The 27,729-nt window shown below is 42.2% G+C and overlaps 30 non-coding genes across 30 annotated transcripts; all 30 read left to right on the top strand.

Annotated features, from left to right (window-relative positions):
- Positions 1 to 421: 421 nt before the first annotated feature.
- LOC114452768 (U4 spliceosomal RNA) lies at positions 422 to 562 on the top strand. The gene has a single exon (XR_003672345.1). It is a non-coding gene; the product is annotated as a U4 spliceosomal RNA (small nuclear RNA).
- Positions 563 to 1,274: 712 nt separating this feature from the next.
- LOC114452773 (U4 spliceosomal RNA) lies at positions 1,275 to 1,415 on the top strand. Its single transcript, XR_003672350.1, has one exon. It is a non-coding gene; the product is annotated as a U4 spliceosomal RNA (small nuclear RNA).
- A 712-nt stretch (positions 1,416 to 2,127) lies between these two features.
- LOC114452759 (U4 spliceosomal RNA) lies at positions 2,128 to 2,268 on the top strand. The gene has a single exon (XR_003672338.1). It is a non-coding gene; the product is annotated as a U4 spliceosomal RNA (small nuclear RNA).
- Positions 2,269 to 2,980: 712 nt separating this feature from the next.
- LOC114452762 (U4 spliceosomal RNA) lies at positions 2,981 to 3,121 on the top strand. The gene has a single exon (XR_003672340.1). It is a non-coding gene; the product is annotated as a U4 spliceosomal RNA (small nuclear RNA).
- Positions 3,122 to 3,833: 712 nt separating this feature from the next.
- LOC114452784 (U4 spliceosomal RNA) lies at positions 3,834 to 3,974 on the top strand. Its single transcript, XR_003672361.1, has one exon. It is a non-coding gene; the product is annotated as a U4 spliceosomal RNA (small nuclear RNA).
- Positions 3,975 to 4,694: 720 nt separating this feature from the next.
- On the top strand, positions 4,695 to 4,835 carry LOC114452739 (U4 spliceosomal RNA). Its single transcript, XR_003672314.1, has one exon. It is a non-coding gene; the product is annotated as a U4 spliceosomal RNA (small nuclear RNA).
- A 712-nt stretch (positions 4,836 to 5,547) lies between these two features.
- On the top strand, positions 5,548 to 5,688 carry LOC114452740 (U4 spliceosomal RNA). The gene has a single exon (XR_003672315.1). It is a non-coding gene; the product is annotated as a U4 spliceosomal RNA (small nuclear RNA).
- A 720-nt stretch (positions 5,689 to 6,408) lies between these two features.
- On the top strand, positions 6,409 to 6,549 carry LOC114452741 (U4 spliceosomal RNA). The gene has a single exon (XR_003672316.1). It is a non-coding gene; the product is annotated as a U4 spliceosomal RNA (small nuclear RNA).
- A 713-nt stretch (positions 6,550 to 7,262) lies between these two features.
- On the top strand, positions 7,263 to 7,403 carry LOC114452742 (U4 spliceosomal RNA). The gene has a single exon (XR_003672317.1). It is a non-coding gene; the product is annotated as a U4 spliceosomal RNA (small nuclear RNA).
- A 720-nt stretch (positions 7,404 to 8,123) lies between these two features.
- LOC114452775 (U4 spliceosomal RNA) lies at positions 8,124 to 8,265 on the top strand. Its single transcript, XR_003672352.1, has one exon. It is a non-coding gene; the product is annotated as a U4 spliceosomal RNA (small nuclear RNA).
- A 721-nt stretch (positions 8,266 to 8,986) lies between these two features.
- Positions 8,987 to 9,127, top strand: LOC114452743 (U4 spliceosomal RNA). Its single transcript, XR_003672318.1, has one exon. It is a non-coding gene; the product is annotated as a U4 spliceosomal RNA (small nuclear RNA).
- Positions 9,128 to 9,839: 712 nt separating this feature from the next.
- Positions 9,840 to 9,980, top strand: LOC114452744 (U4 spliceosomal RNA). Its single transcript, XR_003672320.1, has one exon. It is a non-coding gene; the product is annotated as a U4 spliceosomal RNA (small nuclear RNA).
- A 712-nt stretch (positions 9,981 to 10,692) lies between these two features.
- On the top strand, positions 10,693 to 10,833 carry LOC114452745 (U4 spliceosomal RNA). Its single transcript, XR_003672321.1, has one exon. It is a non-coding gene; the product is annotated as a U4 spliceosomal RNA (small nuclear RNA).
- Positions 10,834 to 11,554: 721 nt separating this feature from the next.
- Positions 11,555 to 11,695, top strand: LOC114452746 (U4 spliceosomal RNA). The gene has a single exon (XR_003672322.1). It is a non-coding gene; the product is annotated as a U4 spliceosomal RNA (small nuclear RNA).
- Positions 11,696 to 12,412: 717 nt separating this feature from the next.
- On the top strand, positions 12,413 to 12,553 carry LOC114452747 (U4 spliceosomal RNA). Its single transcript, XR_003672323.1, has one exon. It is a non-coding gene; the product is annotated as a U4 spliceosomal RNA (small nuclear RNA).
- A 720-nt stretch (positions 12,554 to 13,273) lies between these two features.
- LOC114452748 (U4 spliceosomal RNA) lies at positions 13,274 to 13,414 on the top strand. The gene has a single exon (XR_003672324.1). It is a non-coding gene; the product is annotated as a U4 spliceosomal RNA (small nuclear RNA).
- Positions 13,415 to 14,126: 712 nt separating this feature from the next.
- LOC114452767 (U4 spliceosomal RNA) lies at positions 14,127 to 14,267 on the top strand. The gene has a single exon (XR_003672344.1). It is a non-coding gene; the product is annotated as a U4 spliceosomal RNA (small nuclear RNA).
- Positions 14,268 to 14,987: 720 nt separating this feature from the next.
- LOC114452771 (U4 spliceosomal RNA) lies at positions 14,988 to 15,128 on the top strand. Its single transcript, XR_003672348.1, has one exon. It is a non-coding gene; the product is annotated as a U4 spliceosomal RNA (small nuclear RNA).
- Positions 15,129 to 15,848: 720 nt separating this feature from the next.
- Positions 15,849 to 15,989, top strand: LOC114452769 (U4 spliceosomal RNA). Its single transcript, XR_003672346.1, has one exon. It is a non-coding gene; the product is annotated as a U4 spliceosomal RNA (small nuclear RNA).
- Positions 15,990 to 16,701: 712 nt separating this feature from the next.
- Positions 16,702 to 16,842, top strand: LOC114452750 (U4 spliceosomal RNA). The gene has a single exon (XR_003672327.1). It is a non-coding gene; the product is annotated as a U4 spliceosomal RNA (small nuclear RNA).
- Positions 16,843 to 17,554: 712 nt separating this feature from the next.
- Positions 17,555 to 17,695, top strand: LOC114452751 (U4 spliceosomal RNA). Its single transcript, XR_003672328.1, has one exon. It is a non-coding gene; the product is annotated as a U4 spliceosomal RNA (small nuclear RNA).
- Positions 17,696 to 18,415: 720 nt separating this feature from the next.
- LOC114452776 (U4 spliceosomal RNA) lies at positions 18,416 to 18,556 on the top strand. Its single transcript, XR_003672353.1, has one exon. It is a non-coding gene; the product is annotated as a U4 spliceosomal RNA (small nuclear RNA).
- A 720-nt stretch (positions 18,557 to 19,276) lies between these two features.
- LOC114452764 (U4 spliceosomal RNA) lies at positions 19,277 to 19,417 on the top strand. Its single transcript, XR_003672342.1, has one exon. It is a non-coding gene; the product is annotated as a U4 spliceosomal RNA (small nuclear RNA).
- A 712-nt stretch (positions 19,418 to 20,129) lies between these two features.
- On the top strand, positions 20,130 to 20,270 carry LOC114452752 (U4 spliceosomal RNA). Its single transcript, XR_003672329.1, has one exon. It is a non-coding gene; the product is annotated as a U4 spliceosomal RNA (small nuclear RNA).
- A 712-nt stretch (positions 20,271 to 20,982) lies between these two features.
- Positions 20,983 to 21,122, top strand: LOC114452777 (U4 spliceosomal RNA). The gene has a single exon (XR_003672354.1). It is a non-coding gene; the product is annotated as a U4 spliceosomal RNA (small nuclear RNA).
- Positions 21,123 to 21,842: 720 nt separating this feature from the next.
- Positions 21,843 to 21,983, top strand: LOC114452753 (U4 spliceosomal RNA). The gene has a single exon (XR_003672330.1). It is a non-coding gene; the product is annotated as a U4 spliceosomal RNA (small nuclear RNA).
- A 720-nt stretch (positions 21,984 to 22,703) lies between these two features.
- Positions 22,704 to 22,844, top strand: LOC114452763 (U4 spliceosomal RNA). The gene has a single exon (XR_003672341.1). It is a non-coding gene; the product is annotated as a U4 spliceosomal RNA (small nuclear RNA).
- A 720-nt stretch (positions 22,845 to 23,564) lies between these two features.
- LOC114452755 (U4 spliceosomal RNA) lies at positions 23,565 to 23,705 on the top strand. The gene has a single exon (XR_003672333.1). It is a non-coding gene; the product is annotated as a U4 spliceosomal RNA (small nuclear RNA).
- Positions 23,706 to 24,425: 720 nt separating this feature from the next.
- Positions 24,426 to 24,566, top strand: LOC114452774 (U4 spliceosomal RNA). Its single transcript, XR_003672351.1, has one exon. It is a non-coding gene; the product is annotated as a U4 spliceosomal RNA (small nuclear RNA).
- A 715-nt stretch (positions 24,567 to 25,281) lies between these two features.
- Positions 25,282 to 25,422, top strand: LOC114452757 (U4 spliceosomal RNA). The gene has a single exon (XR_003672335.1). It is a non-coding gene; the product is annotated as a U4 spliceosomal RNA (small nuclear RNA).
- The last annotated feature ends 2,307 nt before the right edge of the window (positions 25,423 to 27,729 follow it).

The raw sequence follows: 27,729 nt of genomic DNA on the forward strand, positions 1-27,729 counted from the left end.
CTGGTGACCTGTCCAGGGTGAACCCTGCCTCCTGCCTGTAGATAGCTGGGATAGGTTCCAGCCCCTCGTGACCCTCCACTACAGGACAAAGAAGATGGATGGATGGAGGGATGGATGTTGCAGATTGAGTCTTAAATGTGTGTGTATTAAGCAGTTTCGTGGGGTTAGAGTGGACAAAGTATTGTTTGGTGTATTTTGACACCATATTGAAGTAGAGTAACTTTACCTGTCTGATTAGATGTACTGTTTCCCTTGCGTTGACATCTTTGACCTAATCTTGCCCAGGTCAAACCCACTGAAACAAGTACAACCTACCTCATAAGTCCCGCCTACCACGCTAAAGCCATTCTTTAGTGTTAACACCCTAAGAGAGGGATGTGCACGTATTGGAGACGCACCCCGTCAGTACATGTTCCAAACTAGCTTTGCGCAGTGGCAGTATCGTAGCCTATGAGGTCTATCCGAGGCGCGATTATTGCTAGTTGAAAACTTTACCCAATACCCCACCTTGACGACTTGAAATATAGTCGGCAACGGCAATTTTTGACAGTCTCTAAGGAGACTGATAAACCTGTTGAAGATAATCAGATTTAGTCTTTGCACAAGTTGAATTTGATCTGCTGTTTAATTTGTGCTTACGTTCCTGCTGTGGTTGGACTTTTTTCTGTACCCTACCCTGATGTGTTCAAATACAGTCAGCTATGGGAAATTTTGAGTCTCAAAGGAGACAGAGAATATTGTGTAGGAAAAACTAAACATCACTTGAAAGAAGTCCTATTGAAAATGTATCAAAACGAGCTACTGCTGATAGGCCAATTTCTTTATTGTATATTTACACACGTAATTTGTTCCGGTGATGGACTGGTGACCTGTCCAGGGTGAACCCTGCCTCCTGCCTGTAGATAGCTGGGATAGGTTCCAGCCCCTCATGACCCTCTACTACAGGACAAAGAAGATGGATGGATGGATGTTGGAGTTTGAGTCTTAAATGTTTGTGTATTAAGCAGTTTTGTGGGGTTAGAGTGGACAAAGTATTGTTTGGTGTATTTTGACACCATATTGAAGTAGAGTAACTTTACCTGTCTGATTAGATGTACTGTTTCCCTTGCGTTGACATCTTTGACCTAATCTTGCCCAGGTCAAACCCACTGAAACAAGTACAACCTACCTCATAAGTCCCGCCTACCACGCTAAAGCCATTCTTTAGTGTTAACACCCTAAGAGAGGGATGTGCACGTATTGGAGACGCACCCCGTCAGTACATGTTCCAAACTAGCTTTGCGCAGTGGCAGTATCGTAGCCTATGAGGTCTATCCGAGGCGCGATTATTGCTAGTTGAAAACTTTACCCAATACCCCGCCTTGACGACTTGAAATATAGTCGGCAACGGCAATTTTTGACAGTCTCTAAGGAGACTGATAAACCTGTTGAAGATAATCAGATTTAGTCTTTGCACAAGTTGAATTTGATCTGCTGTTTAATTTGTGCTTACGTTCCTGCTGTGGTTGGACTTTTTTCTGTACCCTACCCTGATGTGTTCAAATACAGTCAGCTATGGGAAATTTTGAGTCTCAAAGGAGACAGAGAATATTGTGTAGGAAAAACTAAACATCACTTGAAAGAAGTCCTATTGAAAATGTATCAAAACGAGCTACTGCTGATAGGCCAATTTCTTTATTGTATATTTACACACGTAATTTGTTCCGGTGATGGACTGGTGACCTGTCCAGGGTGAACCCTGCCTCCTGCCTGTAGATAGCTGGGATAGGTTCCAGCCCCTCATGACCCTCTACTACAGGACAAAGAAGATGGATGGATGGATGTTGGAGTTTGAGTCTTAAATGTTTGTGTATTAAGCAGTTTCGTGGGGTTAGAGTGGACAAAGTATTGTTTGGTGTATTTTGACACCATATTGAAGTAGAGTAACTTTACCTGTCTGATTAGATGTACTGTTTCCCTTGCGTTGACATCTTTGACCTAATCTTGCCCAGGTCAAACCCACTGAAACAAGTACAACCTACCTCATAAGTCCCGCCTACCACGCTAAAGCCATTCTTTAGTGTTAACACCCTAAGAGAGGGATGTGCACATATTGGAGACGCACCCCTTCAGTACATGTTCCAAACTAGCTTTGCGCAGTGGCAGTATCGTAGTCTATGAGGTCTATCCGAGGCGCGATTATTGCTAGTTGAAAACTTTACCCAATACCCCGCCTTGACGACTTGAAATATAGTCGGCAACGGCAATTTTTGACAGTCTCTAAGGAGACTGATAAACCTGTTGAAGATAATCAGATTTAGTCTTTGCACAAGTTGAATTTGATCTGCTGTTTAATTTGTGCTTACGTTCCTGCTGTGGTTGGACTTTTTTCTGTACCCTACCCTGATGTGTTCAAATACAGTCAGCTATGGGAAATTTTGAGTCTCAAAGGAGACAGAGAATATTGTGTAGGAAAAACTAAACATCACTTGAAAGAAGTCCTATTGAAAATGTATCAAAACGAGCTACTGCTGATAGGCCAATTTCTTTATTGTATATTTACACACGTAATTTGTTCCGGTGATGGACTGGTGACCTGTCCAGGGTGAACCCTGCCTCCTGCCTGTAGATAGCTGGGATAGGTTCCAGCCCCTCATGACCCTCTACTACAGGACAAAGAAGATGGATGGATGGATGTTGGAGTTTGAGTCTTAAATGTTTGTGTATTAAGCAGTTTCGTGGGGTTAGAGTGGACAAAGTATTGTTTGGTGTATTTTGACACCATATTGAAGTAGAGTAACTTTACCTGTCTGATTAGATGTACTGTTTCCCTTGCGTTGACATCTTTGACCTAATCTTGCCCAGGTCAAACCCACTGAAACAAGTACAACCTACCTCATAAGTCCCGCCTACCACGCTAAAGCCATTCTTTAGTGTTAACACCCTAAGAGAGGGATGTGCACATATTGGAGACGCACCCCTTCAGTACATGTTCCAAACTAGCTTTGCGCAGTGGCAGTATCGTAGTCTATGAGGTCTATCCGAGGCGCGATTATTGCTAGTTGAAAACTTTACCCAATACCCCGCCTTGACGACTTGAAATATAGTCGGCAACGGCAATTTTTGACAGTCTCTAAGGAGACTGATAAACCTGTTGAAGATAATCAGATTTAGTCTTTGCACAAGTTGAATTTGATCTGCTGTTTAATTTGTGCTTACGTTCCTGCTGTGGTTGGACTTTTTTCTGTACCCTACCCTGATGTGTTCAAATACAGTCAGCTATGGGAAATTTTGAGTCTCAAAGGAGACAGAGAATATTGTGTAGGAAAAACTAAACATCACTTGAAAGAAGTCCTATTGAAAATGTATCAAAACGAGCTACTGCTGATAGGCCAATTTCTTTATTGTATATTTACACACGTAATTTGTTCCGGTGATGGACTGGTGACCTGTCCAGGGTGAATCCTGCCTCCTGCCTGTAGATAGCTGGGATAGGTTCCAGCCCCTCATGACCCTCTACTACAGGACAAAGAAGATGGATGGATGGATGTTGGAGTTTGAGTCTTAAATGTTTGTGTATTAAGCAGTTTCGTGGGGTTAGAGTGGACAAAGTATTGTTTGGTGTATTTTGACACCATATTGAAGTAGAGTAACTTTACCTGTCTGATTAGATGTACTGTTTCCCTTGCGTTGACATCTTTGATCTAATCTTGCCCAGGTCAAACCCACTGAAACAAGTACAACCTACCTCATAAGTCCCGCCTACCACGCTAAAGCCATTCTTTAGTGTTAACACCCTAAGAGAGGGATGTGCACGTTTTGGAGACGCACCCCGTCAGTACATGTTCCAAACTAGCTTTGCGCAGTGGCAGTATCGTAGCCTATGAGGTCTATCCGAGGCGCGATTATTGCTAGTTGAAAACTTTACCCAATACCCCGCCTTGACGACTTGAAATATAGTCGGCAACGGCAATTTTTGACAGTCTCTAAGGAGACTGATAAACCTGTTGAAGATAATCAGATTTAGTCTTTGCACAAGTTGAATTTGATCTGCTGTTTAATTTGTGCTTACGTTCCTGCTGTGGTTGGACTTTTTTCTGTACCCTACCCTGATGTGTTTAAATACAGTCAGCTATGGGAAATTTTGAGTCTCAAAGGAGACAGAGAATATTGTGTAGGAAAAACTAAACATCAATTGAAAGAAGTCCTATTGAAAATGTATCAAAACCAGCTACTGCTGATAGGCCAATTTCTTTATTATATATTTACACACGTAATTTGTTCCGGTGATGGACTGGTGACCTGTCCAGGGTGAACCCTGCCTCCTGCCTGTAGATAGCTGGGATAGGTTCCAGCCCCTCGTGACCCTCCACTACAGGACAAAGAAGATGGATGGATGGAGGGATGGATGTTGCAGATTGAGTCTTAAATGTGTGTGTATTAAGCAGTTTCGTGGGGTTAGAGTGGACAAAGTATTGTTTGGTGTATTTTGACACCATATTGAAGTAGAGTAACTTTACCTGTCTGATTAGATGTACTGTTTCCCTTGCGTTGACATCTTTGACCTAATCTTGCCCAGGTCAAACCCACTGAAACAAGTACAACCTACCTCATAAGTCCCGCCTACCACGCTAAAGCCATTCTTTAGTGTTAACACCCTAAGAGAGGGATGTGCACGTATTGGAGACGCACCCCGTCAGTACATGTTCCAAACTAGCTTTGCGCAGTGGCAGTATCGTAGCCTATGAGGTCTATCCGAGGCGCGATTATTGCTAGTTGAAAACTTTACCCAATACCCCGCCTTGACGACTTGAAATATAGTCGGCAACGGCAATTTTTGACAGTCTCTAAGGAGACTGATAAACCTGTTGAAGATAATCAGATTTAGTCTTTGCACAAGTTGAATTTGATCTGCTGTTTAATTTGTGCTTACGTTCCTGCTGTGGTTGGACTTTTTTCTGTACCCTACCCTGATGTGTTCAAATACAGTCAGCTATGGGAAATTTTGAGTCTCAAAGGAGACAGAGAATATTGTGTAGGAAAAACTAAACATCACTTGAAAGAAGTCCTATTGAAAATGTATCAAAACGAGCTACTGCTGATAGGCCAATTTCTTTATTGTATATTTACACACGTAATTTGTTCCGGTGATGGACTGGTGACCTGTCCAGGGTGAACCCTGCCTCCTGCCTGTAGATAGCTGGGATAGGTTCCAGCCCCTCATGACCCTCTACTACAAGACAAAGAAGATGGATGGATGGATGTTGGAGTTTGAGTCTTAAATGTTTGTGTATTAAGCAGTTTCGTGGGGTTAGAGTGGACAAAGTATTGTTTGGTGTATTTTGACACCATATTGAAGTAGAGTAACTTTACCTGTCTGATTAGATGTACTGTTTCCCTTGCGTTGACATCTTTGATCTAATCTTGCCCAGGTCAAACCCACTGAAACAAGTACAACCTACCTCATAAGTCCCGCCTACCACGCTAAAGCCATTCTTTAGTGTTAACACCCTAAGAGAGGGATGTGCACGTATTGGAGACGCACCCCGTCAGTACATGTTCCAAACTAGCTTTGCGCAGTGGCAGTATCGTAGCCTATGAGGTCTATCCGAGGCGCGATTATTGCTAGTTGAAAACTTTACCCAATACCCCGCCTTGACGACTTGAAATATAGTCGGCAACGGCAATTTTTGACAGTCTCTAAGGAGACTGATAAACCTGTTGAAGATAATCAGATTTAGTCTTTGCACAAGTTGAATTTGATCTGCTGTTTAATTTGTGCTTACGTTCCTGCTGTGGTTGGACTTTTTTCTGTACCCTACCCTGATGTGTTTAAATACAGTCAGCTATGGGAAATTTTGAGTCTCAAAGGAGACAGAGAATATTGTGTAGGAAAAACTAAACATCAATTGAAAGAAGTCCTATTGAAAATGTATCAAAACCAGCTACTGCTGATAGGCCAATTTCTTTATTATATATTTACACACGTAATTTGTTCCGGTGATGGACTGGTGACCTGTCCAGGGTGAACCCTGCCTCCTGCCTGTAGATAGCTGGGATAGGTTCCAGCCCCTCGTGACCCTCCACTACAGGACAAAGAAGATGGATGGATGGAGGGATGGATGTTGCAGATTGAGTCTTAAATGTGTGTGTATTAAGCAGTTTCGTGGGGTTAGAGTGGACAAAGTATTGTTTGGTGTATTTTGACACCATATTGAAGTAGAGTAACTTTACCTGTCTGATTAGATGTACTGTTTCCCTTGCGTTGACATCTTTGACCTAATCTTGCCCAGGTCAAACCCACTGAAACAAGTACAACCTACCTCATAAGTCCCGCCTACCACGCTAAAGCCATTCTTTAGTGTTAACACCCTAAGAGAGGGATGTGCACGTATTGGAGACGCACCCCGTCAGTACATGTTCCAAACTAGCTTTGCGCAGTGGCAGTATCGTAGCCTATGAGGTCTATCCGAGGCGCGATTATTGCTAGTTGAAAACTTTACCCAATACCCCGCCTTGACGACTTGAAATATAGTCGGCAACGGCAATTTTTGACAGTCTCTAAGGAGACTGATAAACCTGTTGAAGATAATCAGATTTAGTCTTTGCACAAGTTGAGTTTGATCTGCTGTTTAATTTGTGCTTACGTTCCTGCTGTAGGTTGGACTTTTTTCTGTACCCTACCCTGATGTGTTCAAATACAGTCAGCTATGGGAAATTTTGAGTCTCAAAGGAGACAGAGAATATTGTGTAGGAAAAACTAAACATCACTTGAAAGAAGTCCTATTGAAAATGTATCAAAACGAGCTACTGCTGATAGGCCAATTTCTTTATTGTATATTTACACACGTAATTTGTTCCGGTGATGGACTGGTGACCTGTCCAGGGTGAACCCTGCCTCCTGCCTGTAGATAGCTGGGATAGGTTCCAGCCCCTCATGACCCTCTACTACAGGACAAAGAAGATGGATGGATGGATGTTGGAGTTTGAGTCTTAAATGTTTGTGTATTAAGCAGTTTCGTGGGGTTAGAGTGGACAAAGTATTGTTTGGTGTATTTTGACACCATATTGAAGTAGAGTAACTTTACCTGTCTGATTAGATGTACTGTTTCCCTTGCGTTGACATCTTTGATCTAATCTTGCCCAGGTCAAACCCACTGAAACAAGTACAACCTACCTCATAAGTCCCGCCTACCACGCTAAAGCCATTCTTTAGTGTTAACACCCTAAGAGAGGGATGTGCACGTATTGGAGACGCACCCCGTCAGTACATGTTCCAAACTAGCTTTGCGCAGTGGCAGTATCGTAGCCTATGAGGTCTATCCGAGGCGCGATTATTGCTAGTTGAAAACTTTACCCAATACCCCGCCTTGACGACTTGAAATATAGTCGGCAACGGCAATTTTTGACAGTCTCTAAGGAGACTGATAAACCTGTTGAAGATAATCAGATTTAGTCTTTGCACAAGTTGAATTTGATCTGCTGTTTAATTTGTGCTTACGTTCCTGCTGTGGTTGGACTTTTTTCTGTACCCTACCCTGATGTGTTTAAATACAGTCAGCTATGGGAAATTTTGAGTCTCAAAGGAGACAGAGAATATTGTGTAGGAAAAACTAAACATCAATTGAAAGAAGTCCTATTGAAAATGTATCAAAACCAGCTACTGCTGATAGGCCAATTTCTTTATTATATATTTACACACGTAATTTGTTCCGGTGATGGACTGGTGACCTGTCCAGGGTGAACCCTGCCTCCTGCCTGTAGATAGCTGGGATAGGTTCCAGCCCCTCGTGACCCTCCACTACAGGACAAAGAAGATGGATGGATGGAGGGATGGATGTTGCAGATTGAGTCTTAAATGTGTGTGTATTAAGCAGTTTCGTGGGGTTAGAGTGGACAAAGTATTGTTTGGTGTATTTTGACACCATATTGAAGTAGAGTAACTTTACCTGTCTGATTAGATGTACTGTTTCCCTTGCGTTGACATCTTTGACCTAATCTTGCCCAGGTCAAACCCACTGAAACAAGTACAACCTACCTCATAAGTCCCGCCTACCACGCTAAAGCCATTCTTTAGTGTTAACACCCTAAGAGAGGGATGTGCACGTATTGGAGACGCACCCCGTCAGTACATGTTCCAAACTAGCTTTGCGCAGTGGCAGTATCGTAGCCTATGAGGTCTATCCGAGGCGCGATTATTGCTAGTTGAAAACTTTACCCAATACCCCGCCTTGACGACTTGAAATATAGTCGGCAACGGCAATTTTTTGACAGTCTCTAAGGAGACTGAATAAACCTGTTGAAGATAATCAGATTTAGTCTTTGCAGAAGTTAAATTTGATCTGCTGTTTAATTTGTGCTTACGTTCCTGCTGTGGTTGGACTTTTTTCTGTACCCTACCCTGATGTGTTTAAATACAGTCAGCTATGGGAAATTTTGAGTCTCAAAGGAGACAGAGAATATTGTGTAGGAAAAACTAAACATCAATTGAAAGAAGTCCTATTGAAAATGTATCAAAACCAGCTACTGCTGATAGGCCAATTTCTTTATTATATATTTACACACGTAATTTGTTCCGGTGATGGACTGGTGACCTGTCCAGGGTGAACCCTGCCTCCTGCCTGTAGATAGCTGGGATAGGTTCCAGCCCCTCGTGACCCTCCACTACAGGACAAAGAAGATGGATGGATGGAGGGATGGATGTTGCAGATTGAGTCTTAAATGTGTGTGTATTAAGCAGTTTCGTGGGGTTAGAGTGGACAAAGTATTGTTTGGTGTATTTTGACACCATATTGAAGTAGAGTAACTTTACCTGTCTGATTAGATGTACTGTTTCCCTTGCGTTGACATCTTTGACCTAATCTTGCCCAGGTCAAACCCACTGAAACAAGTACAACCTACCTCATAAGTCCCGCCTACCACGCTAAAGCCATTCTTTAGTGTTAACACCCTAAGAGAGGGATGTGCACGTATTGGAGACGCACCCCGTCAGTACATGTTCCAAACTAGCTTTGCGCAGTGGCAGTATCGTAGCCTATGAGGTCTATCCGAGGCGCGATTATTGCTAGTTGAAAACTTTACCCAATACCCCGCCTTGACGACTTGAAATATAGTCGGCAACGGCAATTTTTGACAGTCTCTAAGGAGACTGATAAACCTGTTGAAGATAATCAGATTTAGTCTTTGCACAAGTTGAATTTGATCTGCTGTTTAATTTGTGCTTACGTTCCTGCTGTGGTTGGACTTTTTTCTGTACCCTACCCTGATGTGTTCAAATACAGTCAGCTATGGGAAATTTTGAGTCTCAAAGGAGACAGAGAATATTGTGTAGGAAAAACTAAACATCACTTGAAAGAAGTCCTATTGAAAATGTATCAAAACGAGCTACTGCTGATAGGCCAATTTCTTTATTGTATATTTACACACGTAATTTGTTCCGGTGATGGACTGGTGACCTGTCCAGGGTGAACCCTGCCTCCTGCCTGTAGATAGCTGGGATAGGTTCCAGCCCCTCATGACCCTCTACTACAGGACAAAGAAGATGGATGGATGGATGTTGGAGTTTGAGTCTTAAATGTTTGTGTATTAAGCAGTTTTGTGGGGTTAGAGTGGACAAAGTATTGTTTGGTGTATTTTGACACCATATTGAAGTAGAGTAACTTTACCTGTCTGATTAGATGTACTGTTTCCCTTGCGTTGACATCTTTGACCTAATCTTGCCCAGGTCAAACCCACTGAAACAAGTACAACCTACCTCATAAGTCCCGCCTACCACGCTAAAGCCATTCTTTAGTGTTAACACCCTAAGAGAGGGATGTGCACGTATTGGAGACGCACCCCGTCAGTACATGTTCCAAACTAGCTTTGCGCAGTGGCAGTATCGTAGCCTATGAGGTCTATCCGAGGCGCGATTATTGCTAGTTGAAAACTTTACCCAATACCCCGCCTTGACGACTTGAAATATAGTCGGCAACGGCAATTTTTGACAGTCTCTAAGGAGACTGATAAACCTGTTGAAGATAATCAGATTTAGTCTTTGCACAAGTTGAATTTGATCTGCTGTTTAATTTGTGCTTACGTTCCTGCTGTGGTTGGACTTTTTTCTGTACCCTACCCTGATGTGTTCAAATACAGTCAGCTATGGGAAATTTTGAGTCTCAAAGGAGACAGAGAATATTGTGTAGGAAAAACTAAACATCACTTGAAAGAAGTCCTATTGAAAATGTATCAAAACGAGCTACTGCTGATAGGCCAATTTCTTTATTGTATATTTACACACGTAATTTGTTCCGGTGATGGACTGGTGACCTGTCCAGGGTGAATCCTGCCTCCTGCCTGTAGATAGCTGGGATAGGTTCCAGCCCCTCATGACCCTCTACTACAGGACAAAGAAGATGGATGGATGGATGTTGGAGTTTGAGTCTTAAATGTTTGTGTATTAAGCAGTTTCGTGGGGTTAGAGTGGACAAAGTATTGTTTGGTGTATTTTGACACCATATTGAAGTAGAGTAACTTTACCTGTCTGATTAGATGTACTGTTTCCCTTGCGTTGACATCTTTGACCTAATCTTGCCCAGGTCAAACCCACTGAAACAAGTACAACCTACCTCATAAGTCCCGCCTACCACGCTAAAGCCATTCTTTAGTGTTAACACCCTAAGAGAGGGATGTGCACGTATTGGAGACGCACCCCGTCAGTACATGTTCCAAACTAGCTTTGCGCAGTGGCAGTATCGTAGCCTATGAGGTCTATCCGAGGCGCGATTATTGCTAGTTGAAAACTTTACCCAATACCCCGCCTTGACGACTTGAAATATAGTCGGCAACGGCAATTTTTGACAGTCTCTAAGGAGACTGATAAACCTGTTGAAGATAATCAGATTTAGTCTTTGCACAAGTTGAATTTGATCTGCTGTTTAATTTGTGCTTACGTTCCTGCTGTGGTTGGACTTTTTTCTGTACCCTACCCTGATGTGTTCAAATACAGTCAGCTATGGGAAATTTTGAGTCTCAAAGGAGACAGAGAATATTGTGTAGGAAAAACTAAACATCAATTGAAAGAAGTCCTATTGAAAATGTATCAAAACCAGCTACTGCTGATAGGCCAATTTCTTTATTATATATTTACACACGTAATTTGTTCCGGTGATGGACTGGTGACCTGTCCAGGGTGAACCCTGCCTCCTGCCTGTAGATAGCTGGGATAGGTTCCAGCCCCTCGTGACCCTCCTACTACAGGACAAAGAAGATGGATGGATGGAGGGATGGATGTTGCAGATTGAGTCTTAAATGTGTGTGTATTAAGCAGTTTCGTGGGGTTAGAGTGGACAAAGTATTGTTTGGTGTATTTTGACACCATATTGAAGTAGAGTAACTTTACCTGTCTGATTAGATGTACTGTTTCCCTTGCGTTGACATCTTTGACCTAATCTTGCCCAGGTCAAACCCACTGAAACAAGTACAACCTACCTCATAAGTCCCGCCTACCACGCTAAAGCCATTCTTTAGTGTTAACACCCTAAGAGAGGGATGTGCACGTATTGGAGACGCACCCCGTCAGTACATGTTCCAAACTAGCTTTGCGCAGTGGCAGTATCGTAGCCTATGAGGTCTATCCGAGGCGCGATTATTGCTAGTTGAAAACTTTACCCAATACCCCGCCTTGACGACTTGAAATATAGTCGGCAACGGCAATTTTTGACAGTCTCTAAGGAGACTGATAAACCTGTTGAAGATAATCAGATTTAGTCTTTGCACAAGTTGAATTTGATCTGCTGTTTAATTTGTGCTTACGTTCCTGCTGTGGTTGGACTTTTTTCTGTACCCTACCCTGATGTGTTCAAATACAGTCAGCTATGGGAAATTTTGAGTCTCAAAGGAGACAGAGAATATTGTGTAGGAAAAACTAAACATCAATTGAAAGAAGTCCTATTGAAAATGTATCAAAACCGAGCTACTGCTGATAGGCCAATTTCTTTATTGTATATTTACACACGTAATTTGTTCCGGTGATGGACTGGTGACCTGTCCAGGGTGAACCCTGCCTCCTGCCTGTAGATAGCTGGGATAGGTTCCAGCCCCTCATGACCCTCTACTACAGGACAAAGAAGATGGATGGATGGATGGATGTTGGAGTTGAGTCTTAAATGTTTGTGTATTAAGCAGTTTCGTGGGGTTAGAGTGGACAAAGTATTGTTTGGTGTATTTTGACACCATATTGAAGTAGAGTAACTTTACCTGTCTGATTAGATGTACTGTTTCCCTTGCGTTGACATCTTTGATCCTAATCTTGCCCAGGTCAAACCCACTGAAACAAGTACAACCTACCTCATAAGTCCCGCCTACCACGCTAAAGCCATTCTTTAGTGTTAACACCCTAAGAGAGGGATGTGCACGTATTGGAGACGCACCCCGTCAGTACATGTTCCAAACTAGCTTTGCGCAGTGGCAGTATCGTAGCCTATGAGGTCTATCCGAGGCGCGATTATTGCTAGTTGAAAACTTTACCCAATACCCCGCCTTGACGACTTGAAATATAGTCGGCAACGGCAATTTTTGACAGTCTCTAAGGAGACTGATAAACCTGTTGAAGATAATCAGATTTAGTCTTTGCACAAGTTGAATTTGATCTGCTGTTTAATTTGTGCTTACGTTCCTGCTGTGGTTGGACTTTTTTCTGTACCCTACCCTGATGTGTTTAAATACAGTCAGCTATGGGAAATTTTGAGTCTCAAAGGAGACAGAGAATATTGTGTAGGAAAAACTAAACATCAATTGAAAGAAGTCCTATTGAAAATGTATCAAAACCAGCTACTGCTGATAGGCCAATTTCTTTATTATATATTTACACACGTAATTTGTTCCGGTGATGGACTGGTGACCTGTCCAGGGTGAACCCTGCCTCCTGCCTGTAGATAGCTGGGATAGGTTCCAGCCCCTCGTGACCCTCCACTACAGGACAAAGAAGATGGATGGATGGAGGGATGGATGTTGCAGATTGAGTCTTAAATGTGTGTGTATTAAGCAGTTTCGTGGGGTTAGAGTGGACAAAGTATTGTTTGGTGTATTTTGACACCATATTGAAGTAGAGTAACTTTACCTGTCTGATTAGATGTACTGTTTCCCTTGCGTTGACATCTTTGACCTAATCTTGCCCAGGTCAAACCCACTGAAACAAGTACAACCTACCTCATAAGTCCCGCCTACCACGCTAAAGCCATTCTTTAGTGTTAACACCCTAAGAGAGGGATGTGCACGTATTGGAGACGCACCCCGTCAGTACATGTTCCAAACTAGCTTTGCGCAGTGGCAGTATCGTAGCCTATGAGGTCTATCCGAGGCGCGATTATTGCTAGTTGAAAACTTTACCCAATACCCCGCCTTGACGACTTGAAATATAGTCGGCAACGGCAATTTTTGACAGTCTCTAAGGAGACTGATAAACCTGTTGAAGATAATCAGATTTAGTCTTTGCACAAGTTGAGTTTGATCTGCTGTTTAATTTGTGCTTACGTTCCTGCTGTGGTTGGACTTTTTTCTGTACCCTACCCTGATGTGTTCAAATACAGTCAGCTATGGGAAATTTTGAGTCTCAAAGGAGACAGAGAATATTGTGTAGGAAAAACTAAACATCAATTGAAAGAAGTCCTATTGAAAATGTATCAAAACGAGCTACTGCTGATAGGCCAATTTCTTTATTGTATATTTACACACGTAATTTGTTCCGGTGATGGACTGGTGACCTGTCCAGGGTGAACCCTGCCTCCTGCCTGTAGATAGCTGGGATAGGTTCCAGCCCCTCATGACCCTCTACTACAGGACAAAGAAGATGGATGGATGGATGTTGGAGTTTGAGTCTTAAATGTTTGTGTATTAAGCAGTTTCGTGGGGTTAGAGTGGACAAAGTATTGTTTGGTGTATTTTGACACCATATTGAAGTAGAGTAACTTTACCTGTCTGATTAGATGTACTGTTTCCCTTGCGTTGACATCTTTGATCTAATCTTGCCCAGGTCAAACCCACTGAAACAAGTACAACCTACCTCATAAGTCCCGCCTACCACGCTAAAGCCATTCTTTAGTGTTAACACCCTAAGAGAGGGATGTGCACGTATTGGAGACGCACCCCGTCAGTACATGTTCCAAACTAGCTTTGCGCAGTGGCAGTATCGTAGCCTATGAGGTCTATCCGAGGCGCGATTATTGCTAGTTGAAAACTTTACCCAATACCCCGCCTTGACGACTTGAAATATAGTCGGCAACGGCAATATTTGACAGTCTCTAAGGAGACTGATAAACCTGTTGAAGATAATCAGATTTAGTCTTTGCACAAGTTGAATTTGATCTGCTGTTTAATTTGTGCTTACGTTCCTGCTGTGGTTGGACTTTTTTCTGTACCCTACCCTGATGTGTTTAAATACAGTCAGCTATGGGAAATTTTGAGTCTCAAAGGAGACAGAGAATATTGTGTAGGAAAAACTAAACATCAATTGAAAGAAGTCCTATTGAAAATGTATCAAAACCAGCTACTGCTGATAGGCCAATTTCTTTATTATATATTTACACACGTAATTTGTTCCGGTGATGGACTGGTGACCTGTCCAGGGTGAACCCTGCCTCCTGCCTGTAGATAGCTGGGATAGGTTCCAGCCCCTCGTGACCCTCCACTACAGGACAAAGAAGATGGATGGATGGAGGGATGGATGTTGCAGATTGAGTCTTAAATGTGTGTGTATTAAGCAGTTTCGTGGGGTTAGAGTGGACAAAGTATTGTTTGGTGTATTTTGACACCATATTGAAGTAGAGTAACTTTACCTGTCTGATTAGATGTACTGTTTCCCTTGCGTTGACATCTTTGACCTAATCTTGCCCAGGTCAAACCCACTGAAACAAGTACAACCTACCTCATAAGTCCCGCCTACCACGGTAAAGCCATTCTTTAGTGTTAACACCCTAAGAGAGGGATGTGCACGTATTGGAGACGCACCCCGTCAGTACATGTTCCAAACTAGCTTTGCGCAGTGGCAGTATCGTAGCCTATGAGGTCTATCCGAGGCGCGATTATTGCTAGTTGAAAACTTTACCCAATACCCCGCCTTGACGACTTGAAATATAGTCGGCAACGGCAGTTTTTGACAGTCTCTAAGGAGACTAATAAACCTGTTGAAGATAATCAGATTTAGTCTTTGCAGAAGTTAAATTTGATCTGCTGTTTAATTTGTGCTTACGTTCCTGCTTTGGTTGGACTTTTTTCTGTACCCTACCCTGATGTGTTTAAATACAGTCAGCTATGGGAAATTTTGAGTCTCAAAGGAGACAGAGAATATTGTGTAGGAAAAACTAAACATCAATTGAAAGAAGTCCTATTGAAAATGTATCAAAACCAGCTACTGCTGATAGGCCAATTTCTTTATTATATATTTACACACGTAATTTGTTCCGGTGATGGACTGGTGACCTGTCCAGGGTGAACCCTGCCTCCTGCCTGTAGATAGCTGGGATAGGTTCCAGCCCCTCGTGACCCTCCACTACAGGACAAAGAAGATGGATGGATGGAGGGATGGATGTTGCAGATTGAGTCTTAAATGTGTGTGTATTAAGCAGTTTCGTGGGGTTAGAGTGGACAAAGTATTGTTTGGTGTATTTTGACACCATATTGAAGTAGAGTAACTTTACCTGTCTGATTAGATGTACTGTTTCCCTTGCGTTGACATCTTTGACCTAATCTTGCCCAGGTCAAACCCACTGAAACAAGTACAACCTACCTCATAAGTCCCGCCTACCACGCTAAAGCCATTCTTTAGTGTTAACACCCTAAGAGAGGGATGTGCACGTATTGGAGACGCACCCCGTCAGTACATGTTCCAAACTAGCTTTGCGCAGTGGCAGTATCGTAGCCTATGAGGTCTATCCGAGGCGCGATTATTGCTAGTTGAAAACTTTACCCAATACCCCACCTTGACGACTTGAAATATAGTCGGCAACGGCAATTTTTGACAGTCTCTAAGGAGACTGATAAACCTGTTGAAGATAATCAGATTTAGTCTTTGCACAAGTTGAATTTGATCTGCTGTTTAATTTGTGCTTACGTTCCTGCTGTGGTTGGACTTTTTTCTGTACCCTACCCTGATGTGTTCAAATACAGTCAGCTATGGGAAATTTTGAGTCTCAAAGGAGACAGAGAATATTGTGTAGGAAAAACTAAACATCACTTGAAAGAAGTCCTATTGAAAATGTATCAAAACGAGCTACTGCTGATAGGCCAATTTCTTTATTGTATATTTACACACGTAATTTGTTCCGGTGATGGACTGGTGACCTGTCCAGGGTGAACCCTGCCTCCTGCCTGTAGATAGCTGGGATAGGTTCCAGCCCCTCATGACCCTCTACTACAGGACAAAGAAGATGGATGGATGGATGTTGGAGTTTGAGTCTTAAATGTTTGTGTATTAAGCAGTTTTGTGGGGTTAGAGTGGACAAAGTATTGTTTGGTGTATTTTGACACCATATTGAAGTAGAGTAACTTTACCTGTCTGATTAGATGTACTGTTTCCCTTGCGTTGACATCTTTGACCTAATCTTGCCCAGGTCAAACCCACTGAAACAAGTACAACCTACCTCATAAGTCCCGCCTACCACGCTAAAGCCATTCTTTAGTGTTAACACCCTAAGAGAGGGATGTGCACGTATTGGAGACGCACCCCGTCAGTACATGTTCCAAACTAGCTTTGCGCAGTGGCAGTATCGTAGCCTATGAGGTCTATCCGAGGCGCGATTATTGCTAGTTGAAAACTTTACCCAATACCCCGCCTTGACGACTTGAAATATAGTCGGCAACGGCAATTTTTGACAGTCTCTAAGGAGACTGATAAACCTGTTGAAGATAATCAGATTTAGTCTTTGCACAAGTTGAATTTGATCTGCTGTTTAATTTGTGCTTACGTTCCTGCTGTGGTTGGACTTTTTTCTGTACCCTACCCTGATGTGTTCAAATACAGTCAGCTATGGGAAATTTTGAGTCTCAAAGGAGACAGAGAATATTGTGTAGGAAAAACTAAACATCACTTGAAAGAAGTCCTATTGAAAATGTATCAAAACGAGCTACTGCTGATAGGCCAATTTCTTTATTGTATATTTACACACGTAATTTGTTCCGGTGATGGACTGGTGACCTGTCCAGGGTGAACCCTGCCTCCTGCCTGTAGATAGCTGGGATAGGTTCCAGCCCCTCATGACCCTCTACTACAGGACAAAGAAGATGGATGGATGGATGTTGGAGTTTGAGTCTTAAATGTTTGTGTATTAAGCAGTTTCGTGGGGTTAGAGTGGACAAAGTATTGTTTGGTGTATTTTGACACCATATTGAAGTAGAGTAACTTTACCTGTCTGATTAGATGTACTGTTTCCCTTGCGTTGACATCTTTGATCTAATCTTGCCCAGGTCAAACCCACTGAAACAAGTACAACCTACCTCATAAGTCCCGCCTACCACGCTAAAGCCATTCTTTAGTGTTAACACCCTAAGAGAGGGATGTGCACGTATTGGAGACGCACCCCGTCAGTACATGTTCCAAACTAGCTTTGCGCAGTGGCAGTATCGTAGCCTATGAGGTCTATCCGAGGCGCGATTATTGCTAGTTGAAAACTTTACCCAATACCCCGCCTTGACGACTTGAAATATAGTCGGCAACGGCAATTTTTGACAGTCTCTAAGGAGACTGATAAACCTGTTGAAGATAATCAGATTTAGTCTTTGCACAAGTTGAATTTGATCTGCTGTTTAATTTGTGCTTACGTTCCTGCTGTGGTTGGACTTTTTTCTGTACCCTACCCTGATGTGTTCAAATACAGTCAGCTATGGGAAATTTTGAGTCTCAAAGGAGACAGAGAATATTGTGTAGGAAAAACTAAACATCAATTGAAAGAAGTCCTATTGAAAATGTATCAAAACCAGCTACTGCTGATAGGCCAATTTCTTTATTATATATTTACACACGTAATTTGTTCCGGTGATGGACTGGTGACCTGTCCAGGGTGAACCCTGCCTCCTGCCTGTAGATAGCTGGGATAGGTTCCAGCCCCTCGTGACCCTCCACTACAGGACAAAGAAGATGGATTGATGGAGGGATGGATGTTGGAGTTTGAGTCTTAAATGTTTGTGTATTAAGCAGTTTTGTGGGGTTAGAGTGGACAAAGTATTGTTTGGTGTATTTTGACACCATATTGAAGTAGAGTAACTTTACCTGTCTGATTAGATGTACTGTTTCCCTTGCGTTGACATCTTTGACCTAATCTTGCCCAGGTCAAACCCACTGAAACAAGTACAACCTACCTCATAAGTCCCGCCTACCACGCTAAAGCCATTCTTTAGTGTTAACACCCTAAGAGAGGGATGTGCACGTATTGGAGACGCACCCCTTCAGTACATGTTCCAAACTAGCTTTGCGCAGTGGCAGTATCGTAGTCTATGAGGTCTATCCGAGGCGCGATTATGGCTAGTTGAAAACTTTACCCAATACCCCGCCTTGACGACTTGAAATATAGTCGGCAACGGCAATTTTTGACAGTCTCTAAGGAGACTGATAAACCTGTTGAAGATAATCAGATTTAGTCTTTGCACAAGTTGAATTTGATCTGCTGTTTAATTTGTGCTTACGTTCCTGCTGTGGTTGGACTTTTTTCTGTACCCTACCCTGATGTGTTCAAATACAGTCAGCTATGGGAAATTTTGAGTCTCAAAGGAGACAGAGAATATTGTGTAGGAAAAACTAAACATCACTTGAAAGAAGTCCTATTGAAAATGTATCAAAACGAGCTACTGCTGATAGGCCAATTTCTTTATTGTATATTTACACACGTAATTTGTTCCGGTGATGGACTGGTGACCTGTCCAGGGTGAACCCTGCCTCCTGCCTGTAGATAGCTGGGATAGGTTCCAGCCCCTCGTGACCCTCCACTACAGGACAAAGAAGATGGATTGATGGAGGGATGGATGTTGGAGTTTGAGTCTTAAATGTTTGTGTATTAAGCAGTTTTGTGGGGTTAGAGTGGACAAAGTATTGTTTGGTGTATTTTGACACCATATTGAAGTAGAGTAACTTTACCTGTCTGATTAGATGTACTGTTTCCCTTGCGTTGACATCTTTGACCTAATCTTGCCCAGGTCAAACCCACTGAAACAAGTACAACCTACCTCATAAGTCCCGCCTACCACGCTAAAGCCATTCTTTAGTGTTAACACCCTAAGAGAGGGATGTGCACGTATTGGAGACGCACCCCTTCAGTACATGTTCCAAACTAGCTTTGCGCAGTGGCAGTATCGTAGTCTATGAGGTCTATCCGAGGCGCGATTATTGCTAGTTGAAAACTTTACCCAATACCCCGCCTTGACGACTTGAAATATAGTCGGCAACGGCAATTTTTGATAGTCTCTAAGGAGACTGATAAACCTGTTGAAGATAATCAGATTTAGTCTTTGCACAAGTTGAATTTGATCTGCTGTTTAATTTGTGCTTACGTTCCTGCTGTGGTTGGACTTTTTTCTGTACCCTACCCTGATGTGTTCAAATACAGTCAGCTATGGGAAATTTTGAGTCTCAAAGGAGACAGAGAATATTGTGTAGGAAAAACTAAACATCACTTGAAAGAAGTCCTATTGAAAATGTATCAAAACGAGCTACTGCTGATAGGCCAATTTCTTTATTGTATATTTACACACGTAATTTGTTCCGGTGATGGACTGGTGACCTGTCCAGGGTGAACCCTGCCTCCTGCCTGTAGATAGCTGGGATAGGTTCCAGCCCCTCATGACCCTCTACTACAGGACAAAGAAGATGGATGGATGGATGTTGGAGTTTGAGTCTTAAATGTTTGTGTATTAAGCAGTTTCGTGGGGTTAGAGTGGACAAAGTATTGTTTGGTGTATTTTGACACCATATTGAAGTAGAGTAACTTTACCTGTCTGATTAGATGTACTGTTTCCCTTGCGTTGACATCTTTGATCTAATCTTGCCCAGGTCAAACCCACTGAAACAAGTACAACCTACCTCATAAGTCCCGCCTACCACGCTAAAGCCATTCTTTAGTGTTAACACCCTAAGAGAGGGATGTGCACGTATTGGAGACGCACCCCGTCAGTACATGTTCCAAACTAGCTTTGCGCAGTGGCAGTATCGTAGCCTATGAGGTCTATCCGAGGCGCGATTATTGCTAGTTGAAAACTTTACCCAATACCCCGCCTTGACGACTTGAAATATAGTCGGCAACGGCAATTTTTGACAGTCTCTAAGGAGACTGATAAACCTGTTGAAGATAATCAGATTTAGTCTTTGCACAAGTTGAATTTGATCTGCTGTTTAATTTGTGCTTACGTTCCTGCTGTGGTTGGACTTTTTTCTGTACCCTACCCTGATGTGTTTAAATACAGTCAGCTATGGGAAATTTTGAGTCTCAAAGGAGACAGAGAATATTGTGTAGGAAAAACTAAACATCACTTGAAAGAAGTCCTATTGAAAATGTATCAAAACGAGCTACTGCTGATAGGCCAATTTCTTTATTGTATATTTACACACGTAATTTGTTCCGGTGATGGACTGGTGACCTGTCCAGGGTGAACCCTGCCTCCTGCCTGTAGATAGCTGGGATAGGTTCCAGCCCCTCATGACCCTCTACTACAGGACAAAGAAGATGGATGGATGGATGTTGGAGTTTGAGTCTTAAATGTTTGTGTATTAAGCAGTTTCGTGGGGTTAGAGTGGACAAAGTATTGTTTGGTGTATTTTGACACCATATTGAAGTAGAGTAACTTTACCTGTCTGATTAGATGTACTGTTTCCCTTGCGTTGACATCTTTGATCTAATCTTGCCCAGGTCAAACCCACTGAAACAAGTACAACCTACCTCATAAGTCCCGCCTACCACGCTAAAGCCATTCTTTAGTGTTAACACCCTAAGAGAGGGATGTGCACGTATTGGAGACGCACCCCGTCAGTACATGTTCCAAACTAGCTTTGCGCAGTGGCAGTATCGTAGCCTATGAGATCTATCCGAGGCGCGATTATTGCTAGTTGAAAACTTTACCCAATACCCCGCCTTGACGACTTGAAATATAGTCAGCAACGGCAATTTTGACAGTCTCTAAGGAGACTGATAAACCTGTTGAAGATAATCAGATTTAGTCTTTGCACAAGTTGAATTTGATCTGCTGTTTAATTTGTGCTTACGTTCCTGCTGTGGTTGGACTTTTTTCTGTACCCTACCCTGATGTGTTTAAATACAGTCAGCTATGGGAAATTTTGAGTCTCAAAGGAGACAGAGAATATTGTGTAGGAAAAACTAAACATCAATTGAAAGAAGTCCTATTGAAAATGTATCAAAACCAGCTACTGCTGATAGGCCAATTTCTTTATTATATATTTACACACGTAATTTGTTCCGGTGATGGACTGGTGACCTGTCCAGGGTGAACCCTGCCTCCTGCCTGTAGATAGCTGGGATAGGTTCCAGCCCCTCGTGACCCTCCACTACAGGACAAAGAAGATGGATTGATGGAGGGATGGATGTTGGAGTTTGAGTCTTAAATGTTTGTGTATTAAGCAGTTTTGTGGGGTTAGAGTGGACAAAGTATTGTTTGGTGTATTTTGACACCATATTGAAGTAGAGTAACTTTACCTGTCTGATTAGATGTACTGTTTCCCTTGCGTTGACATCTTTGACCTAATCTTGCCCAGGTCAAACCCACTGAAACAAGTACAACCTACCTCATAAGTCCCGCCTACCACGCTAAAGCCATTCTTTAGTGTTAACACCCTAAGAGAGGGATGTGCACGTATTGGAGACGCACCCCGTCAGTACATGTTCCAAACTAGCTTTGCGCAGTGGCAGTATCGTAGCCTATGAGGTCTATCCGAGGCGCGATTATTGCTAGTTGAAAACTTTACCCAATACCCCGCCTTGACGACTTGAAATATAGTCGGCAACGGCAATTTTTGACAGTCTCTAAGGAGACTGATAAACCTGTTGAAGATAATGAGATTTAGTCTTTGCACAAGTTGAATTTGATCTGCTGTTTAATTTGTGCTTACGTTCCTGCTGTGGTTGGACTTTTTTCTGTACCCTACCCTGATGTGTTTAAATACAGTCAGCTATGGGAAATTTTGAGTCTCAAAGGAGACAGAGAATATTGTGTAGGAAAAACTAAACATCAATTGAAAGAAGTCCTATTGAAAATGTATCAAAACCAGCTACTGCTGATAGGCCAATTTCTTTATTATATATTTACACATGTAATTTGTTCCGGTGATGGACTGGTGACCTGTCCAGGGTGAACCCTGCCTCCTGCCTGTAGATAGCTGGGATAGGTTCCAGCCCCTCGTGACCCTCCACTACAGGACAAAGAAGATGGATGGATGGAGGGATGGATGTTGCAGATTGAGTCTTAAATGTGTGTGTATTAAGCAGTTTCGTGGGGTTAGAGTGGACAAAGTATTGTTTGGTGTATTTTGACACCATATTGAAGTAGAGTAACTTTACCTGTCTGATTAGATGTACTGTTTCCCTTGCGTTGACATCTTTGACCTAATCTTGCCCAGGTCAAACCCACTGAAATAAGTACAACCTACCTCATAAGTCCCGCCTACCACGCTAAAGCCATTCTTTAGTGTTAACACCCTAAGAGAGGGATGTGCACGTATTGGAGACGCACCCCTTCAGTACATGTTCCAAACTAGCTTTGCGCAGTGGCAGTATCGTAGTCTATGAGGTCTATCCGAGGCGCGATTATTGCTAGTTGAAAACTTTACCCAATACCCCGCCTTGACGACTTGAAATATAGTCGGCAACGGCAATTTTTGACAGTCTCTAAGGAGACTGATAAACCTGTTGAAGATAATCAGATTTAGTCTTTGCACAAGTTGAATTTGATCTGCTGTTTAATTTGTGCTTACGTTCCTGCTGTGGTTGGACTTTTTTCTGTGCCCTACCCTGATGTGTTCAAATACAGTCAGCTATGGGAAATTTTGAGTCTCAAAGGAGACAGAGAATATTGTGTAGGAAAAACTAAACATCACTTGAAAGAAGTCCTATTGAAAATGTATCAAAACGAGCTACTGCTGATAGGCCAATTTCTTTATTGTATATTTACACATGTAATTTGTTCCGGTGATGGACTGGTGACCTGTCCAGGGTGAACCCTGCCTCCTGCCTGTAGATAGCTGGGATAGGTTCCAGCCCCTCATGACCCTCTACTACAGGACAAAGAAGATGGATGGATGGAGGGATGGATGTTGCAGTTTGAGTCTTAAATGTGTGTGTATTAAGCAGTTTCGTGGGGTTAGAGTGGACAAAGTATTGTTTGGTGTATTTTGACACCATATTGAAGTAGAGTAACTTTACCTGTCTGATTAGATGTACTGTTTCCCTTGCGTTGACATCTTTGACCTAATCTTGCCCAGGTCAAACCCACTGAAACAAGTACAACCTACCTCATAAGTCCCGCCTACCACGCTAAAGCCATTCTTTAGTGTTAACACCCTAAGAGAGGGATGTGCACGTATTGGAGACGCACCCCGTCAGTACATGTTCCAAACTAGCTTTGCGCAGTGGCAGTATCGTAGCCTATGAGGTCTATCCGAGGCGCGATTATTGCTAGTTGAAAACTTTACCCAATACCCCGCCTTGATGACTTGAAATATAGTCGGCAACGGCAATTTTTGACAGTCTCTAAGGAGACTGATAAACCTGTTGAAGATAATCAGATTTAGTCTTTGCACAAGTTGAGTTTGATCTGCTGTTTAATTTGTGCTTACGTTCCTGCTGTGGTTGGACTTTTTTCTGTACCCTACCCTGATGTGTTCAAATACAGTCAGCTATGGGAAATTTTGAGTCTCAAAGGAGACAGAGAATATTGTGTAGGAAAAACTAAACATCACTTGAAAGAAGTCCTATTGAAAATGTATCAAAACGAGCTACTGCTGATAGGCCAATTTCTTTATTGTATATTTACACACGTAATTTGTTCCGGTGATGGACTGGTGACCTGTCCAGGGTGAACCCTGCCTCCTGCCTGTAGATAGCTGGGATAGGTTCCAGCCCCTCATGACCCTCTACTACAGGACAAAGAAGATGGATGGATGGAGGGATGGATGTTGCAGATTGAGTCTTAAATGTGTGTGTATTAAGCAGTTTCGTGGGGTTAGAGTGGACAAAGTATTGTTTGGTGTATTTTGACACCATATTGAAGTAGAGTAACTTTACCTGTCTGATTAGATGTACTGTTTCCCTTGCGTTGACATCTTTGACCTAATCTTGCCCAGGTCAAACCCACTGAAACAAGTACAACCTACCTCATAAGTCCCGCCTACCACACTAAAGCCATTCTTTAGTGTTAACACCCTAAGAGAGGGATGTGCACGTTTTGGAGACGCACCCCGTCAGTACATGTTCCAAACTAGCTTTGCGCAGTGGCAGTATCGTAGCCTATGAGGTCTATCCGAGGCGTGATTATTGCTAGTTGAAAACTTTACCCAATACCCTGCCTTGACGACTTGAAATATAGTCGGCAACGGCAATTTTTGACAGTCTCTAAGGAGACTGATAAACCTGCTGAAGATAATCAGATTTAGTCTTTGCACAAGTTGAATTTGATCTGCTGTTTAATTTGTGCTTACGTTCCTGCTGTGGTTGGACTTTTTTCTGTACCCTACCCTGATGTGTTTAAATACAGTCAGCTATGGGAAATTTTGAGTCTCAAAGGAGACAGAGAATATTGTGTAGGAAAAACTAAACATCAATTGAAAGAAGTCCTATTGAAAATGTATCAAAACCAGCTACTGCTGATAGGCCAATTTCTTTATTTTATATTTACACACGTTGTAATTTGTTCCGGTGATGGACTGATGACCTGTCCAGGGTGAACCCTGCCTCCTGCCTGTAGATAGCTGGGATAGGTTCCAGCCCCTCATGACCCTCTACTACAGGACAAAGAAGATGGATGGATGGATGTTGGAGTTTGAGTCTTAAATGTTTGTGTATTAAGCAGTTTTGTGGGGTTAGAGTGGACAAAGTATTGTTTGGTGTATTTTGACACCATATTGAAGTAGAGTAACTTTACCTGTCTGATTAGATGTACTGTTTCCCTTGCTTTGACATCTTTGACCTAATCTTGCCCAGGTCAAACCCACTGAAACAAGTACAACCTACCTCATAAGTCCCGCCTACCACGCTAAAGCCATTCTTTAGTGTTAACACCCTAAGAGAGGGATGTGCACGTTTTGGAGACGCACCCCGTCAGTACATGTTCCAAACTAGCTTTGCGCAGTGGCAGTATCGTAGCCTATGAGGTCTATCCGAGGCGTGATTATTGCTAGTTGAAAACTTTACCCAATACCCCGCCTTGACGACTTGAAATATAGTCGGCAACGGCAATTTTTGACAGTCTCTAAGGAGACTGATAAACCTGTTGAAGATAATCAGATTTACTTTGTAGAGAGATCTCATGTCTTGCCTGAGCAACTTGAAATATAGTTGGTGTTGGCAATTTGTAATGTCTTCAAGCAGATTAACCTTCTTCTGAAAAGTGAATTTTTCAGTGTAATTAGCTGATTTCACTCAGATGCTACAATATATAATTCTGTTGACTGACTACTTATGGTTTTTATTAACTTTACACTAACACTCCTAAAACATTTCTTAAGAAATTCAGAAAAGCATTAATATATTATATTAATAATATAATATATTAATATGTCCATGCAGTTAGATTAACAACATCTTTAGCTGTTTACAGTGACATCGTGAACTTTGCATTACATTCATTCTGCAGTGTTAACACCCTAATACATGGGTTTGTACCATTAGCTTGTGTGTAAGCTGTTAAGAGACCTGTCCCTAGCGACATCATACATCCAGGTTCACAGGGACAGAATCCGGGTCACGTACAAATGCCACGTGTAAACAACCGTTGAACCATGAAAGATTTGCCTGGAGTTTATTTTCGACATGGCCACAAATGAATCCACTGCATTTTGGCCAAAAAAAAACTAAAACTAAAGAAACTGCATGATGCATGAACGCGCCCAGTCCTACCCCGGTCTCAGCAGGGTTTGGATTTTCAATGCAACACCTAGTGGTTTGGAAGACAGATAGTGGTGTGGGATAGAGCCGGATTGAACGCAGATGCATGTGTGCAATAGCTGGATTTGAATATAGTCTGAAAGTATCCATCTTAAAAGCTATCTGTATTGTATCCCACTTTAGCGGGATTGACTTTTCCCAGTCTGAACAGGGTCTTACGCTATCAGGTGTCACTGTCTGTATTCAGGATTGTATTACAGCATTACTGTATTCCATTTTACCTGCATTGTAGTTCCTGCTTTAAACTCTTATCATTTTTAATCTAATCTGAGACTGTCTTTCCTTTATTTGCTCTTCATACATTTTTATTGTTAATCTTGCTGTTAAAATATTTTATAATTTTTATAATTCCTGAGCAATCATGACAGCAGTCCATTTATGTCAGTATCCATAGTTAATCGGAGTTTCTGATATTTTGTAATGTGATTATTGTAATCCTGCTGCTTGTAAAGTATCGCTCTCCAACTGTGGTAATCAGGTTGCGTGGAAAAAATGGGTAATGCTCTTAGATAAATGAAGCATTTGGTTGTCTTCATCAAAGGTGGAAGTGAGGCTTTGAGAGAGTGATTCATATTCACATAAATTACTCAAGACAGATTTTGCATTTAATCTACAGCAAATGAAGCATGGCTGCTAAATGTTTCCTGTGTGTGGTCGTCTTGACCTGCATACGACCCAGTTTGCTGGATACTTCATAGCAATCTGGGACTTGGAGTGTACAAACTGATGTGTTCTTGTTTCTGTGACCATTTTTTATTTCTCATATAGAAATGGGAAATATGGCTTTGTTCTATTTGTTCGACATCTAGAGACATGCCAAACATAAACAAATAAATTGCACAGCATCACAAGACTAGTTTCTAGGTAACCATGTGACAGTGCTGAGGATTGCTATGGAAACCAGTGTATCCCCTGTCCCTGTCTCTGTCTCTATCTCTCTCTCTCTGGTTCTTTAGAGGAATGTGTGAGAAGATTTCCTTTTCTATGAATGGTTTTTATTTTCTGGGACAGTTGTGGAGGGAGACACTGTCATGTCATTAGCAGTAATTTTCCCCCACAAACTGTGTACAAGATGTAGAAATGTTATCGGCAAGGAAATAAAATATGGCCCACAACACGATATAATGCTACAGTGCAACAATGTAACAACAACAGCCTTCTCTTCCAACTCAAGACCATAAACTCCATTACAAAAACTGATGAAAATGATGAAGACCTTAACACGCAAGCAGTCCTTCTGTTGTGATAAAACCCTGAGGGGTGCACACATATTGGAGTCTCCCCCTCTTATTTGTTCCAAATCAGCTTTGTGGAGTGGTATTTTAGCCTAAGCGGTTTTCTGAGGTGTGGTTATTGCTAGTTAAAAGCTCAACACTTACGTTAAGTGCTATGTGTAGTCTGACAAGTATTGTTTAAAACTACATTTGTACATTACATTTGCTCTAACTCAGATGTTCAAAAGTTTAAGACAGAGCATCTGGACTTGAAGAGTTCATTGAAGACATTTTGCAGCTCTTCTAAACTGCATCATCACTTCTGTTTTGGTGGAGAATACAGGTTTAATCAAGCTACAGGCATCTCAAGCCAGGGACTTCTATGCCAGTCCCAAGCCTAAGTATGT

Source organism: Parambassis ranga, chromosome 19 (assembly GCF_900634625.1).
Source record: "Parambassis ranga chromosome 19, fParRan2.1, whole genome shotgun sequence".
Classification (NCBI taxonomy): Eukaryota; Metazoa; Chordata; class Actinopteri; family Ambassidae; genus Parambassis; species Parambassis ranga.